The 14106-nt window shown below is 38.4% G+C and overlaps 1 protein-coding gene and 1 long non-coding RNA gene across 6 annotated transcripts in view; one reads left to right on the plus strand and one right to left on the minus strand.

Annotated features, from left to right (window-relative positions):
- The window catches only part of TTK (TTK protein kinase), a 38193-nt gene extending 31770 nt beyond the window's left edge, over nucleotides 1-6423 (minus strand). Inside the window, exons 1-2 of one of the 4 annotated variants that reach the window (XM_021392040.1) lie at nucleotides 6331-6423; nucleotides 2103-2279 (exon numbers count right to left, since the gene is read on the minus strand). The gene's annotated coding sequence lies outside the window, so the exon portion shown is untranslated. Of the gene's footprint in view, nucleotides 1-2102; nucleotides 2280-4506; nucleotides 4597-5481; nucleotides 5749-6330 lie in introns of those variants that run through there. The other 3 variants (XM_021392038.1, XM_021392039.1, XM_021392041.1) reach the window with 3 other exon arrangements.
- Nucleotides 6423-14106, plus strand: part of LOC110396423 — a 32311-nt gene continuing 24627 nt past the window's right edge. For both annotated transcript variants that reach the window (XR_002436954.1, XR_002436955.1), the window contains exon 1: nucleotides 6423-6451. This is a non-coding gene — a long non-coding RNA (uncharacterized LOC110396423). The remainder of the gene's footprint in view (nucleotides 6452-14106) is intronic.

Genomic DNA, 14106 nt, shown 5'->3' on the forward strand with positions numbered 1-14106 from the left:
AATACTACATTAAAAATAGGGATAGGATTTGTAATATATACATATTTTTATATTATTCACTACTACCTTGGCATTTCTGCTTAACTGTCTCATCATATGGAAAAGAAAAAGGAAAGGAAGGAAGAAGGGATTTCCATTTGATGACACCTGTAAGGATGGGTTAGGCTACACCTTAGATGCGTCAATCCTCCCACAGCTCTACCAAATGCAAACTTTTTTTTTTTTTAAACACAGAAAAGGTTTGATACTATGAATTAGAAATTGTAGCAATTCTCATTTTTCTCCTTTCCCAACTCAGGTATATCTTACTGTAGAAGTAGTAAGCATCTCTGAATGTCTTGAGACTTATAACTCATCCTTCAGCATTACTTCTTCCCTGCATGGGCAGGACTTTTTTGTATTTAACACATATACAGTTGGGTGGCAAGACACACTCTTGAAAATATCTATATATTTGTGTCAGTTATGTCTCAATTTTAATATTCTTCCTTAAAGAAGCACACAATTGAAAAGTATGCTGCATTTATTTACACTATTGAGCTTCTAAACCAAATGAAGCGTTTCCTCATTTCCACAGTAAGTTTTCCTGCTGCAGATTATACATCCTAGGCCTCTCTCCAAAAGAATTCTAAGAGATTACACAAACAGTGAATGTAGTGAATACAGGTGAACCAGTAAATAAGATGTAACAAATTACTATACTGCATTGCTTGTAATAAGTATTATGGAACATTTGCACTTAAAGTATAACAAGTCAATGAAAAGCTGCTTAAAGGGAGAAATAAGATCTATTTTAGATTAATTATGGAAAAGCAACCGAATGGAATAAAACAACTTCATCAATCTAATCCCACTTACTAAAAGATAAGGCTTGCACTCACTTCCAGAAGTCTCAAAATTAATTTTTAGAGCAGTTATCATCCAAAGCTTGCAGTTCTTTGAAAGCAGCAGACTCAGCTTCTCCCAAGCAGAGACCACCAACCAGAAGGTTCATTATGCTTACAGAACTTGTTTACACAGCAGAAGCTGCCATAATTTATGTCCTTCCTGTACTACAAATAGCCATCAAGAATGTAAAGTATGCTCCAATCTACATAAAAGTTATTTTAGAAATATTGTTTTGAACCTACTACATAAAGTCCAAGACTTAGTCTGACAAGGTCTGCCAAATGTTAAGTGTTAAAGACGCTCACTTTATATCATCTTAGTAGAATAGCAAGAAAATCCACTAAGTTCTATAAATGATTCCTTCCTTTCTTAACAAAAATAATTATTTTCAGTGGTATTAAGCAGAAGCAAATATATCTTTCAGGGTCATAATCAAGAACTACACAGAAAGAACTATGAAAGCTAGAGACAACGTATCAATCAACGCTATCTGAAAAATAATCTTTCAGTGAGCTGAGACTAGAAGAGTTTCCCCCCCCCATTTCCCTTCAAAACGGAAGTACGTTAAGATCTATTTTTAAATAAAAAAATAATTACTTTCTTTAACACATATTCCTCCCTAAAGTGCATAGAGAAGAATCATCTTCAGCTGTTTTGAGACAGTCTCTATAAACAATCCCATCTTTTAGAAATCACATTGCTAAAAATCACAGAGGTAATTACCATGGCAAAGACTGTTCACACGCCATTCCAAAGATGATACTTAATTACTTCATGGGAATAAAAACCATAATCTCCCATTAAGATTTTGGTGCCTGTTGCAGTTTTGCTCCTAATTAATACAAGAGAGGTGGCTACAGAAACTAACAAGCTCCAGACATCCTCTACAGAGTTGAAAACATTCCTTAAGATCAATCCTCGAGCTGTACCCATTAAGAGTATGGATGAAGTCAACTTCCTGAAGCTAAGCCTTAGGCAATTTTAAACACCAAGTACATCAAAAGAAATTTACCTCGTATGTTCTAGTACTGTGATTTTTCATTAAAACTATAAGTGCTAATGATTCCCAGATAGATTTTTTTTAAACACTGTATTTATGTTTTCCTCATCTACACTAAGGTTTTATTTTTCCAGTGACAAGCTTCATAAGTAGCAGACAAAAAAAATAGTAATTTTCTGCAAAAACCTGATCTTAAGTCAGGTACCAAACTTACATTTCTGATATGTGGTTTCTTAACTCCCAAAGGTTCAATATGTACAATACGGAGAAAACTTCTGAGGAACTGATATGCTCCGTCAAAAAGTTGAAGTGGATGAGGGTCAGATTACTTCAGATGATCCCAAGAATCCAGCAACAGCAAGAAATGTAGTCCTTCATCCTGAAGAAGTTCCTGAGTATCAAAAATTGAGCGATTAGATATTGAGAAGTACATAACTATCAAGCTATGTAAGCTTCCTGAATATTCACAGCATCACAAAAACAGAGTTTTCATTAAAACAAACAGATAAAAGTATTCCTAATTACTAACCAGCACCAAAAAAAGCTCAGGAATTACTTTTGGACTATAAGCAGATGCTTCTAAATGTGCCTGCTGGTCGTGAAATTTATAGATGAAAATATATTAAGAGCATAGTCATCTGTGTATTGTCATGACTCACAACCACTCTTCCACTCATGCCACAGTCCAATCACAAGCAAGCATTCAGAGTCTTGCATTGGCTAAATCTGCTACATGATTATTTTCTAAGAAAGTATTTGCCATGAATTTATGTGAAGTATCTTCAAAATTTAACAAGACAGCAAAGACTTAAAATGTCAACGTACAATTATATGTGTACTCAATTGCAAAAGGATGAAGTGGCCATATGGGTTAGTCATAGGATTCCATGTGCAATAGACCCAATAAACTCATTGGTAATAAAGAGAAATAACAGTATTCTGAGATGAAATTATGGATTTGCAGTGTCATGATGTTTATAGTTCTGATACGCTACAATGATTCTGAACAAGTCAAGATGCATTTTATCCTCAAATGGAAACACAGAGTATGGAAATATTTTGTTGTTGTTGTTCAATAATTAAAAAAGACATACTCTTCCTGCTCCTGGAATCTACTGAAATACAACTCCTTATCCAAGGGGTTGCAGAAGGCAGCCAAAATTTTAAGCAAGTGCCCAAGAGCCTACCTGGCTGTTTTCCTCCAAAAAAAAAAAAAAATCAGCCAGTTTACTAAAAGATACTTATGCCATCCCATTACCTAGATTTTTCTTATGCTCCCAAACTACTGTGGTGACAGCTATAATATTAAACTTATGTCTAGCTCTGTTCCTATAGCCCAATTAAAACTTCTACAAAGATAGTATATGGTGAAATAACAAAGTTTAATGCTTTGTGCAGAAGAGGAAAAGTGCCACCTACATCACCAAATCAGGAACTTCTTTGTTTTTCTGGCACTTTTCCACTTTTCCCCTTGCGTTTAAGCTATCTTGCCTTCTATACATGCAGAAAAATCACACACAAACAAGGGAGAATGGAACATAACCTTCATCTTTTACAGCATTTGCATTATTTTGTTCATGCATTCTCTTCAATATTTCAAAGTTACTCATTGCTTAAGCACACACTTTTTGGTAGGACAGAAAGTCATGGCCATTACAGGAAGCAGAGCTATCCCTGTAATCCTTTACAAGGGAGACTATATCAACATTGCTTAAACACTTCAGTACTACTATAGACACTTCCTGAATGTAAGAATCTATTATGCAAGTGTATAAACGTTCCTGCTCTCAAGACCCTGCCATTTGTGTTCAAGGCAAGGAAGAACAGAAGCATGTAACAACACGTGGTCAATCATCAGAAATGCTTGGCATTATCTGTCATTTATCCACTAAGTCTGCAGGTACTGCAGCAGAAACCAGTCTTTATTATAACTCTGAAGGAACAGACACAAGCTTACAAACTACCAATTTTGTTTAAAGAACATAGGAAGTCAGGAAAGCCGAGAACGTTCTTGCTAAAAAAAATTACAGGTTTTTAGGTTAAAGTCAGAAGAGCAAATTGCAATTATAGTAATATGAAAGAAATTCTGTGACTTTTGTTACCCTGGACAGATTTTAAAAGATGTTCTTAGAAAGCAGTAACCTTAACTGGTAACGGCTTGTGGAACAAAACCTGCTATCCAACAAGTCACATTAACCCTACAAATCCTCCCCAGCTTCAGCTCCATTCACGTCCTGCATGACACCCTGATCACAAAAACTGTCACAAGATTATGTTAGCTGTCCAACTAGATAAACCCAATAACTCGCTTCTAGCCTATTCCCTAGCGTAGCCACCAAGTGTCTCCTTCACCTAGACACTATTTTCCCCAAAATAGAATAACAGAATCATTAAGGTTAGAAGAGACCTCCAAGATAATCTATTTAGTCCAATTGTCTACACACCACCACACCCACTAAACCATGTACCTCAGCACTACATCTACTCTTCTCTTGAACACCTCCAGGGACAATGACTCCACCACTTCCTTGAGCAGCCTGTTCCAATACACTACCACTATGAGAAGTGTTTCCTAATCTCTAACCTGAACCTCCCTTAGCACTGCTTATGCCCCTTACCTTTTGTCCTACTGTTAGTTACACGGGAGAAGAGGCTGACCTCCACCTCACCACAGACTGCTCTCAGGTAATTGTAGAGCGATACGGCCTCCCCTGAACTTCCTGTTTTCCAGACTAAACAATCCCAGTTCCCTCAGCCACTCCCCAAAAAGCTTGTGTTCCAGACACCAGGTTTGTTGCTCTTTCTCTAGGCATGCTCCAGGGCCTCGATGTCTTCCTTGAAATGAGCAGCCCAAAACTGAACGCAGTACTTGAGATGAGGCCTCACCACAAGGAGTACAGAAAAACATAGTAACGAAGTTTCACCACAGGTGTAAGAAAAAGTATGTATGTATATAATCATTGTTTGCCTTCATTAATAAACACTGAAGCCTAAATCATAACTTCCTGAAAGAGAAACCAACCTTTAAAAAAATCACCACTCAAAGAAAGAACTAGCAACGTTAACTCCAAATAGGAAATACAGAAATTATTGGCTACAAAACACAACAGGATTCAGGAAGATATGGGACAGTGCTAGTCATGGAAGCACTCAACACAGTGATCAGTGTGCTGCTGCTACAGCACAACCAACCTGAAACCTGCATGGTGTGTGAAAGCTCCCAGCAGGAAGGGGAGAAGGGACCAGCAACAAAGGCACCGAGGCGGAGCTTTCAGTTCACGGATGCAGCCAGCCAAGCAGCAACAGTATGCCCTGACATAACCCAGGATACCCCTTTAGGAGGAGCCATGGCTTTCCCACCAGCGCCAGCCAGAGCTGAACTGAGCACACACCAAGATCCCTCTCTTCTTCCCCTCCTCGCCCATAGGCCCCACCACGTCCGCCCAACTATTGGCATGGGCTAGTACAATGCTCCTAGGAAGCCGCGGGCATCCCCGCCCACCGCTGCCCTCGTGCTGCCCCACTACCAGAGGCAGCACAGACCCAGCGGAGCCCCAGGACACCGCTCCTCGAGACCACGGGGCAGCACTCACCTCCTGCCCGCGGCACAGAGCCGAGGGCGGGGCCGGCGGGAGGCCAGCCCGGTGGGCAGCCCGGCTGCAGGCGGCCCAAGGCCTGCACTAAAGCTGGGGTCCTCGGAACCCTACGGCCGGAGACACCGCCCCAGACTCGGGACTCACCACAGCTCCGCGCTCGCCGCCGCCAGCTCGGGCCAGGACTAGGCCGCGCTCAGACCGGACCAAAGCTGGCCGCGCGCCTCTCCCAGTTTGAAAATCCCCCCCCACCCAAAGCCAGCGCTGATTGGCCGAGAGAGTTTAAAAAAAAAAAAAAAAAAGAGGAACTCGCCTTTCTATTGGAGAAGAGGCACGGTGGTCCCGCCCCCACAGCAGTCACGGCTCCTCACCGGCTTCTCTATTGGTGCCTCGTGAAGGAGGGGTGGGAGGTTGTGCGCTGGCGCGCAATGAGAGCCCAGGCTCGCGGTGGGGCCGTTACCCGCCCCGGGGGTGTTTCCCTGCAGCCGAGACGTATTCTCTCTATGTACATATATAGATGCCATATTAATTTAATAACTTAGTAGTTAACATTTAACGTTAGCTTTCCTTAGAGAGCGCATGTAGTGTTAATAATATAATACCTAAACAAGATTTTAATTGGAATTTAGTCATCTTGCACTCATGTAAAACACAAGCATCTTGCCTTATGTATCAATACAAGTTCACTCAGCACTGAAAGAAAAGAGACATTTCAAGGGAGAAATTCTGTCCAAGCACCTATTTTAGAATGTACTGGATTGTTCTGTGGGCATGCCTGTTTTTCTCCCGAGTACTGAGGAGTTAAAACTTTTATCTGAGAAGCAAGGTGATGGTTTTGTCCTACACTACCTTACTCCTCGTTGCGTGTATACATTTTTGGTGGATTTAGAGGTGGTGTGGTTGTCTTGGAGCTCTAATATTCCACTGGAATCTGAACATTATGACAACTCAAAGACACTGCACAAGTCACGTGAGTCCAGTCTGGATCTGTTTTTACTCAAGTTCACAGTCACATTATTCTATTAGCAGGAGTTTTGATTGGGTCTTAGGAAATGAGTTACCTCATTCTAAGGGAGGTCATTTGAGTTCTGTAGAAGTTAGAATACTGTGTAGAAAGAATCTTAGCAAAGACAAAGTGAATATGAGAGTGAAGATGTGTTGACCTCTTGGGGTGGGGAGGAAGCAGCAAAGACAGAAGATGAGGAAAAGAAAGGCTGTAAGGCTTTCCTTACAATAGAAAAAAAAGGAAAATAAGCTTCCATATAGCACCCTACAGTGAAATATAAAATGTGTGGTGTTTGGATTGCTGGCAGAACCATTATTTAACTGCTTATACATATTTATATGCCTTCTGTGTGTTGTCTGATAGGTACCGTGTTGTACTGAAAGTCAGTAAAATGTGCAGAAATACCAATTTAGAAAAAGATTCAATCAACGAATCCCAAAAGGGATAGTTAGTAAGAATTTTTTGCACTATTCATTTCAGAAGAATACTTTAGGGACTGGTTCTAACTGTGCTGTATTTTTAATAGTATGTGTTTACAGGGTAATTACGTAAGAAATAAATGGAAAAAAACTTCACAGGTATTTGAAGGGGAATATTTTGGAAAGGGTACCTTCTGTGAAGAGTGATCCTACATGACAAAAAGCATGTATATAACTGTGTTAGGAATAAGACCACGTATGAGATCTCTTACATAACAGTACCAGATGTAGCAGACCTGAATACAGACTTATCAAAACTGGACCCAATGGAGAAAAAGAAATTAGAGAGAGGTTCTCTATTTGGGAGGAGACTGTAACAGAGAAAAGGAGGCACAGGAGTGGAGAAAAAAACAGCTGAGAAATAGGAAAAGAATTGGAGAAGCTCTGGAATGAAACACATTCATTCTGCTTTTTGCATCTCCAAGAGAAATCTCAAAGTAAGATGTTATATTTAAGCATAATTTCTTCAGATCAATATTCAGGGCTACTACGTAAAAATTTCTAAGCTGTGCTAAGAAGAGATCAGTCTGGATAATCCAATGGTCCTTTCCACCTTGAACTGTGTGAATCCATAAGTCTCGGGAGAGACATCCATGGTGTTCAGCATTCCTTATTGCTTGGAAAATACGGGTCTTCTCTTCCAAAGTTTCTTTCAGTTTTGTTTCTTCAAAGCACCTGCTTCCTGGGAAATCAGATAAATATTTCTGATGAGTCTTCTTACACCTTATATAAATCTTAGTTTTTTGTTCTTCCATTTTTTGTTCCTTCTTTATTCTTCTCTTTGTTTTGTTCCTTATGTGCTAGTCAAATAAAGCTCCTACTCTGTCAAACAAGTTACTTAATCTGGATGTAAACCTTTGCTACTTGCCAGGAAACAGCTAGACATTGCACAAGAAAGAGCCATGTTGAAGATGGGATTAATTATACTGTTTCTATAGTAAATAAATTTGGGACATATCTTTACTCATTTGGTGGTGCAATGTCTAATTGTTTGTTATTGCAATTTGAAATAACTGCTAGCATTAAGCTTTTGGCCACTTAAAAACATAAGAACCGGAAGGGCAGGGTTAATTCACCTCCTTTGAGCTATCTAAAAGGCATATAGCTAGTCAAGGCTAGCGATCCGTGTTCCCTTTGCAGCCATTGCAGGGGAGGCTGCCTAATCCTACATCCTCCCAGCCTGCAGATGCAATAAGGGACATTCAGGAAGAATATTTGTTTCTCTCTGTTGATTGTTGAGGAAATGTCTACGTTTATTTTTGTCTAAATGAGAAACTCACTGTCAATTAAATAAGGCAAAGTGAATCCTTTCTAAACTGCTTGCTTCTCCTCATCCTGTCCTCTGCTACATCTCCTAACTTAATTTGTTAATAGCCTTCTGTCTTCATGAACCTTTTCACTGTGTTTTGTTTTCAAGCTGTAGGTGGAATGGATTTAATTAAGTTTCTTGCCCACCTCCAGATCTTAACTTATTCCCTTGGAAATAAAAAGGCAGCCTGTTTATCACAATGATGAATTGCTGCACAGGCCAAACATGCATTCTTATCCTGTCAATGACAGTTTGTTTTCAGATGCTTTTCTATGCATTGCTATCTCATGAGAAGACCTTGAAAATATCTGAGATTTTGTTTTCAACACCTATGTAAAGCTGAGAGTTATTACCCACAATTTATACTGGAAAACTAAGACATGAGAAAATGAACAGTGTATCTCCTGTCATACAGGATGTTCAAAAGACATTGAGATCTCATTCCCAGAGATCCTGATAACAATTCCAGCACTTTAAGAACTTTCTTATTTGAGAATTTATTTGGTAATCACTGGCTGCAATAATCTCTGAGAAAAAGTGCATTATTACACATACCCACTTCAAACAGTGATAATTATAAAGCCATTATAATATCCTCTTCTACAGGTTGTCACTAACTACAACAAATATTAGGTGATTACTCAGCTGTATATTGGATAATTATTAATCTGCCTTGGATGACTTTTCAAGTGGAGTTCTGTATTTTGTTCTGTGTCTAATACAATGTGTGTATGAGGCCACAGAGGAAATCAGTGATGATATGTGAGTTGTGGTACCTTCAGTGGGAGGATAATATCCATCTGCGCATATCTATTTCATCAGATCCAGCTCGTGCTGTTGAGCGGCTTCATATTTGACCAGACTGAGTTACAGATTCATGTGGGCTGGAAATAACTGGAAAAGAACAAAATTGAGAAATAGTGTGAATAATTGTTGTGCAGGTTCAGAACTTTGGGTAATGCTGGATTCTCAGGTTCTGTTGAAAGTCTGTGTAAAAAGAACAGAATTAAACACATTTGTGTGTCTGGATGCATATGTAGGAAATTTTCAGGAAAGGGCTCTACTTTGGTTTGTCCATATTCTAGCAGCTAAACATGGTACGGCTGCTATGTTTAATGCAGTATGTTATACATAACTGCATACTTGAACGTTTCTAAAAATTTCAGATATTATATATTAACTGCAATAAAACTTAACAAACTTCTTTGGATGCTAGTTAGTTCCTTACTGAAATTTGAAAAGTGAGTTTTGACCTGTAAAACTCAATGCTGACTACCTGGTTACTAATTCTGTGGTTAAAGCCTTGGCATGAGGGGTCAGCCAGACAGCTACAAGCTACAATTTTTCTGTCCATATTCTGCTCCATTTGGACGCAGAGTAGGTCCATTTCAGAAAAAAACATGATTGTAGTAGAATGGTCTTCTGAAAACTGCCTCAGAAGAAGCACAGACTAGCTTGTGCATAGCATTCCTCTGCAAAGCCACTGGACTGCTTTTGATTTTGGTATGACTAGTTTAAGCTAGATTAGAGAAAAGCTGATCTATTTTCACCTCTCTGTTAGAAAGTCCCAAGACACTGCAACTTATTTTCTAACAAAAATAAGAGTGGGGAGCAGAGAGGCCTGATGTACAAGTGTCTTCCAGTTGAGGTAATATGAGACTTCAGTTTGCTGAACTTCCTATCTGTTCTTCACTTCTTTCCGTGTGGTTGACTGACTTGAGACTTTGCTGTTGTTTGGTTTTGGAGAAAGTACCTGGAATATAAGAAAGAAAGTGAGTGTAACTAATTTTTAACAAAGGAGTATATTTAAGAACATACATGATTGAAAAATGCACTCGTTCGTGATGTCAGATTAAGGCCTGAAGTTATTATGTTACCATTGTTCAGTGCATTATTAGAGTATCTGAAACTGTAGGTGGCTATAACGCAACAATATTCACCAGTCATTTTAACATACACCTTTCAAAAGAGGTGTAACAGACATCTCAACATAGATGTAATATGACATATGGATATGGTATCAGACAATTCTTGTTTTGATGTTTAAAACAAAAATATCAATAACAAACTACATCTGTTTATTGTCTGGTCATAGGACCCTGCACAGAAAATGAGACTGACTTCTTTCGGCTAATTCATCAGTTTGTATAAGTGCTATTAACTCCAACTCATAGCTTAATCCCGTGAAGATGCAGCTCCATAACATGAACTAGGCCTCTTCTCTCATGTCTTCAGGACATGATGCAGTGGATGGGCTCCTTTATGGGAGCTCTGATCTGACATGGAGTAGCTGCTGGGCGCTGGGCTCTGCTCACAGAGGCCACCCCTGCAGCCCCCCTGCTACCAAAATCTTGTGACATAAACCTTACACATTCCATCCATCCCCTTTGTGAAAAACATATGTAAGTATTATCATTAAAATACAGATTCATCGACATTCATCTCAAAATCTTCACAAACTTTACTTAACAGCAATAGAAAGAATTTCCCTTAGCACAGTCAACGTAACTTCATCACAACACCAGTGAACATGAACAATTTACTTCCACCTCTTATCCCTTCACTACATTACAAAACAACTCCATAATTTCTGCACTCTTTGGCATTGTCCAATCCATATTTTTCCTGTTACTTCTCCCAGTTACTTTATCTCAGTCTACAAGCTTTTTCTCATTGTATTTTCTCCCCCTGCTCTGTTGAGGAGAGGGAGTGAGAGGACAACATGGTGGAACTCAGCTACCTACCAGTGTTATAGCACCACATCTGCAGATTGAATAGTTGCAGACACAGTTATAGTTGTTAGAAGACTCCTTTGATAACTCCTTTACCACAGCCAGTGAAAACAAAAATAGATACCATATATAATTTTGACCTGTCCTGAAAAAGTGATGGCAAAATCTAGATTCAGATAACCTAAATTTTTCAGTTGCTTATAACTGGAAGAACATGAAGTGTTTTTAAATATTTAACCAAGAATTCAGTTCATATCACACTAACTTCATACACTGCTCCTACAAGCCCACCAAAATTATGATATTTAATACCAGAAGAAAAAAAGAGGGGGGGGGGGGGATAAAAAATGCAGTGGGTGGATTGGTCTTCCAGAAATCATCTGCTAGAAAAAAAGAGTAGATGAGTAGATAAAGAGAGTTAGGAGGTCTTTGCGGATGACAGCACAGCAAGGCTCTTTCAGCAGCACCAAGAAGATACAAATAATGTCCAACAAACCTAAATAGGATCAGGCCATCAGATACTGTAAATCCAGCAGATCAGAGCACTTCCTGTGCCCCTCAGGACTAAGGACCTGGCCATATCTATGCCGCATGTGACTTGCCTACTGTCACTTTTCCCAGCATCCTTCAACAATTTTATAAAAACCAAGCTGATGAAAAACTTCTTATTACCTTGCCTTTTCTTTATGAGTCTTCTACTGTCTAAGTGACATTTTGCTAAGACTCTGGGCTTTGCTTTCTCTCCTCTTCCTTATCTATGAAAAGTGATTATAATAATGCATTTTTAATTACAGTAGATCTGCGTGTGAAAGATACTATTAGAAGCATGCAAATGAAGTTATTGTCATAATTACATAAATAATAATATATTTGTACTGGAATGTAGTGTCCCCTCATGACTGGAAGAAATAGGATTCAAAATTTACTTCTGAATTGTCTATGCTTCCAAACAATGTAATATTTTGCTATAGAGATTGTATTCTGACCAGTCTTTATCCTTACTGGTGACCTTAAGAAGGTAGTAAATAAAATATTAGCAAAACTGGAAGTGAATGGGAGGAGTTGGAACAGAAGCAAGATATAACAAACTTAGGTGGATACAAAACAGAAAAGAAAATGATTTTTTTAAAAAAGAAGAATCATTCAAAAGGAAGAACTAAGCGGGTAATCAATAATATTGCAAGGGAAGTATAGATGATGTTACACAAGGGTGTACATGTGTCATAACGGCCATCCCAAATCACCATTTTAAGCAATTAAGTACTCTGACAGACAAGCTCTCATAGATATTGCTTTTCACCCCTTACTTATTTTCTTGCTCTTCTGTTGGAGGTCGCTACTTTTGTAACACAGATGAAGAATGTAGGGTACCTCTTAAATCCCAGTGAGCATCGGATGCTCAGCTGAAATGATGCAGCTCAAATATTTTATTCTGTTTTACAAGGAATGTATCTTCTGGCAGCGGGATGAAGTGATTTTCTCAGACTGGTTAACCTCTTGTCTCTTAGTAATATGATCAAAACATTCAGGCCAGTTTACTCTCAAAACCGTCTCCTATCCCTGGTAATGAATAAATTCATTCCCATCTTCGAAGTTCACAGTGTGTTTGGCAATAATCATGTGAAAACAACTCAAATATTAACAACACACAGCATTTGGCATTTGTCTCACATTTGTGGGAGGCTCCAACTAGGCTAAAAGTTTATCTGCTCACTTCAATAGGATTTTGATGTGGTAGATGAACTATGAGCATACATAAACTATAAGTCCATGGCAAAATAATGATCTACTACCAGAGAAGCATGTCATTTTACCCAGAACAGCGGGGACACAAATTCCTTTGCTGCCAAGACTAGCAGAGAGATCAGACTTGCCTATTTCCCACTTCTTAAAAGCCCTAGATAGACTGCATAAAAAAGATTAGTGCTGCTCCTCTTAACCACATTTACAAGGCATTTACAAATTGGAAAGCTTCAGAAAAACATTAAAAAATTTGGAGAGTTTGGTAAAAAAATTATGTGGGATTAAAACTGAATGAATATTATTTGTAAAGATTCAAGTGCCATGCAGATAGGTCAGGTTTGTGTTGCATCATCTTGATGATAACATCTTGAGCATTCTGTGGAGGTACACAGTAATTACTACTCATTAGTATGGTTAAGAAAGTGGACCCTGTTATTTCTAATCATAAACTGAATACAGATTAATCAGACCTTGGCAGAGAGCAAACTATTCTGAAACAAACTCTGTGAGGCTGTTTCAGAAAAATACTTGCTTGTGACTACTGCTTAAACTGAGGTAATGTATGTTGGTTTTTAATGCTCAGCACAGCCAAATAATCTCATCATTTCACTCTACAACATGCACAGAGTGTATAAACATTTTTCATTCATTTTGTCTGCTGTGCAGTTATTTTTTTTTTAATTTATTTTCTTCAAAATAATCAATAGCTACCTTGAGCTGTAAATCTGTCGTTTGGTTGCAGTTGAAAAGAACGTTAATAAATAGTTTCTCTTTAAGTTTTTAAGTGTGGTAGATTTTAAAGTAAGACTTATTTTTCTAGTTATTTTTAAAGAAAAAAGAAAACTGATCAACTGGAGAGTAAGCATTTAAGGGAACTAAAAGCATAATTGACTATTTCTGGAATACCTTCCATTAAACAGAAATAAAGAGCATTTTTATTTTCATAATATGAGACCATGTAAACTGTGAAGAACTATAGGGTTTGAAATATCAAGTATTGAGTGTATTGACACTGCTGGAATTAAAATACTCCAACAAAAGAAACAGGAACTGAAGATGAAAAATTGCTTCAGATGCTGTTTCTGTAAAGCATTAAAATACAAGCTCAAGTAAAAAGTCTGGTCTCCAGTAGCAACTTATTAGAAAGGGTTGAAATAATGATTCTGGATTATATGTTCCCACAAAAACGCCTGATTCTTACAGATGAAAATGTGGTTCATGGTGACACAATGAAATGAAGATAGTGGAAGCTGCTGCTAGGCAGATTGCCCAGAACTGAGCCTCAGGAGATTCTTAAAAGGAAAAAAAATAAACTAAGCCTGCCAAAAGTGAGGTGCCTTTTAAGATCTTATTACT

This window comes from Numida meleagris, chromosome 3 (genome assembly GCF_002078875.1).
Source record: "Numida meleagris isolate 19003 breed g44 Domestic line chromosome 3, NumMel1.0, whole genome shotgun sequence".
Lineage (NCBI taxonomy): Eukaryota > Metazoa > Chordata > Aves > Galliformes > Numididae > Numida > Numida meleagris.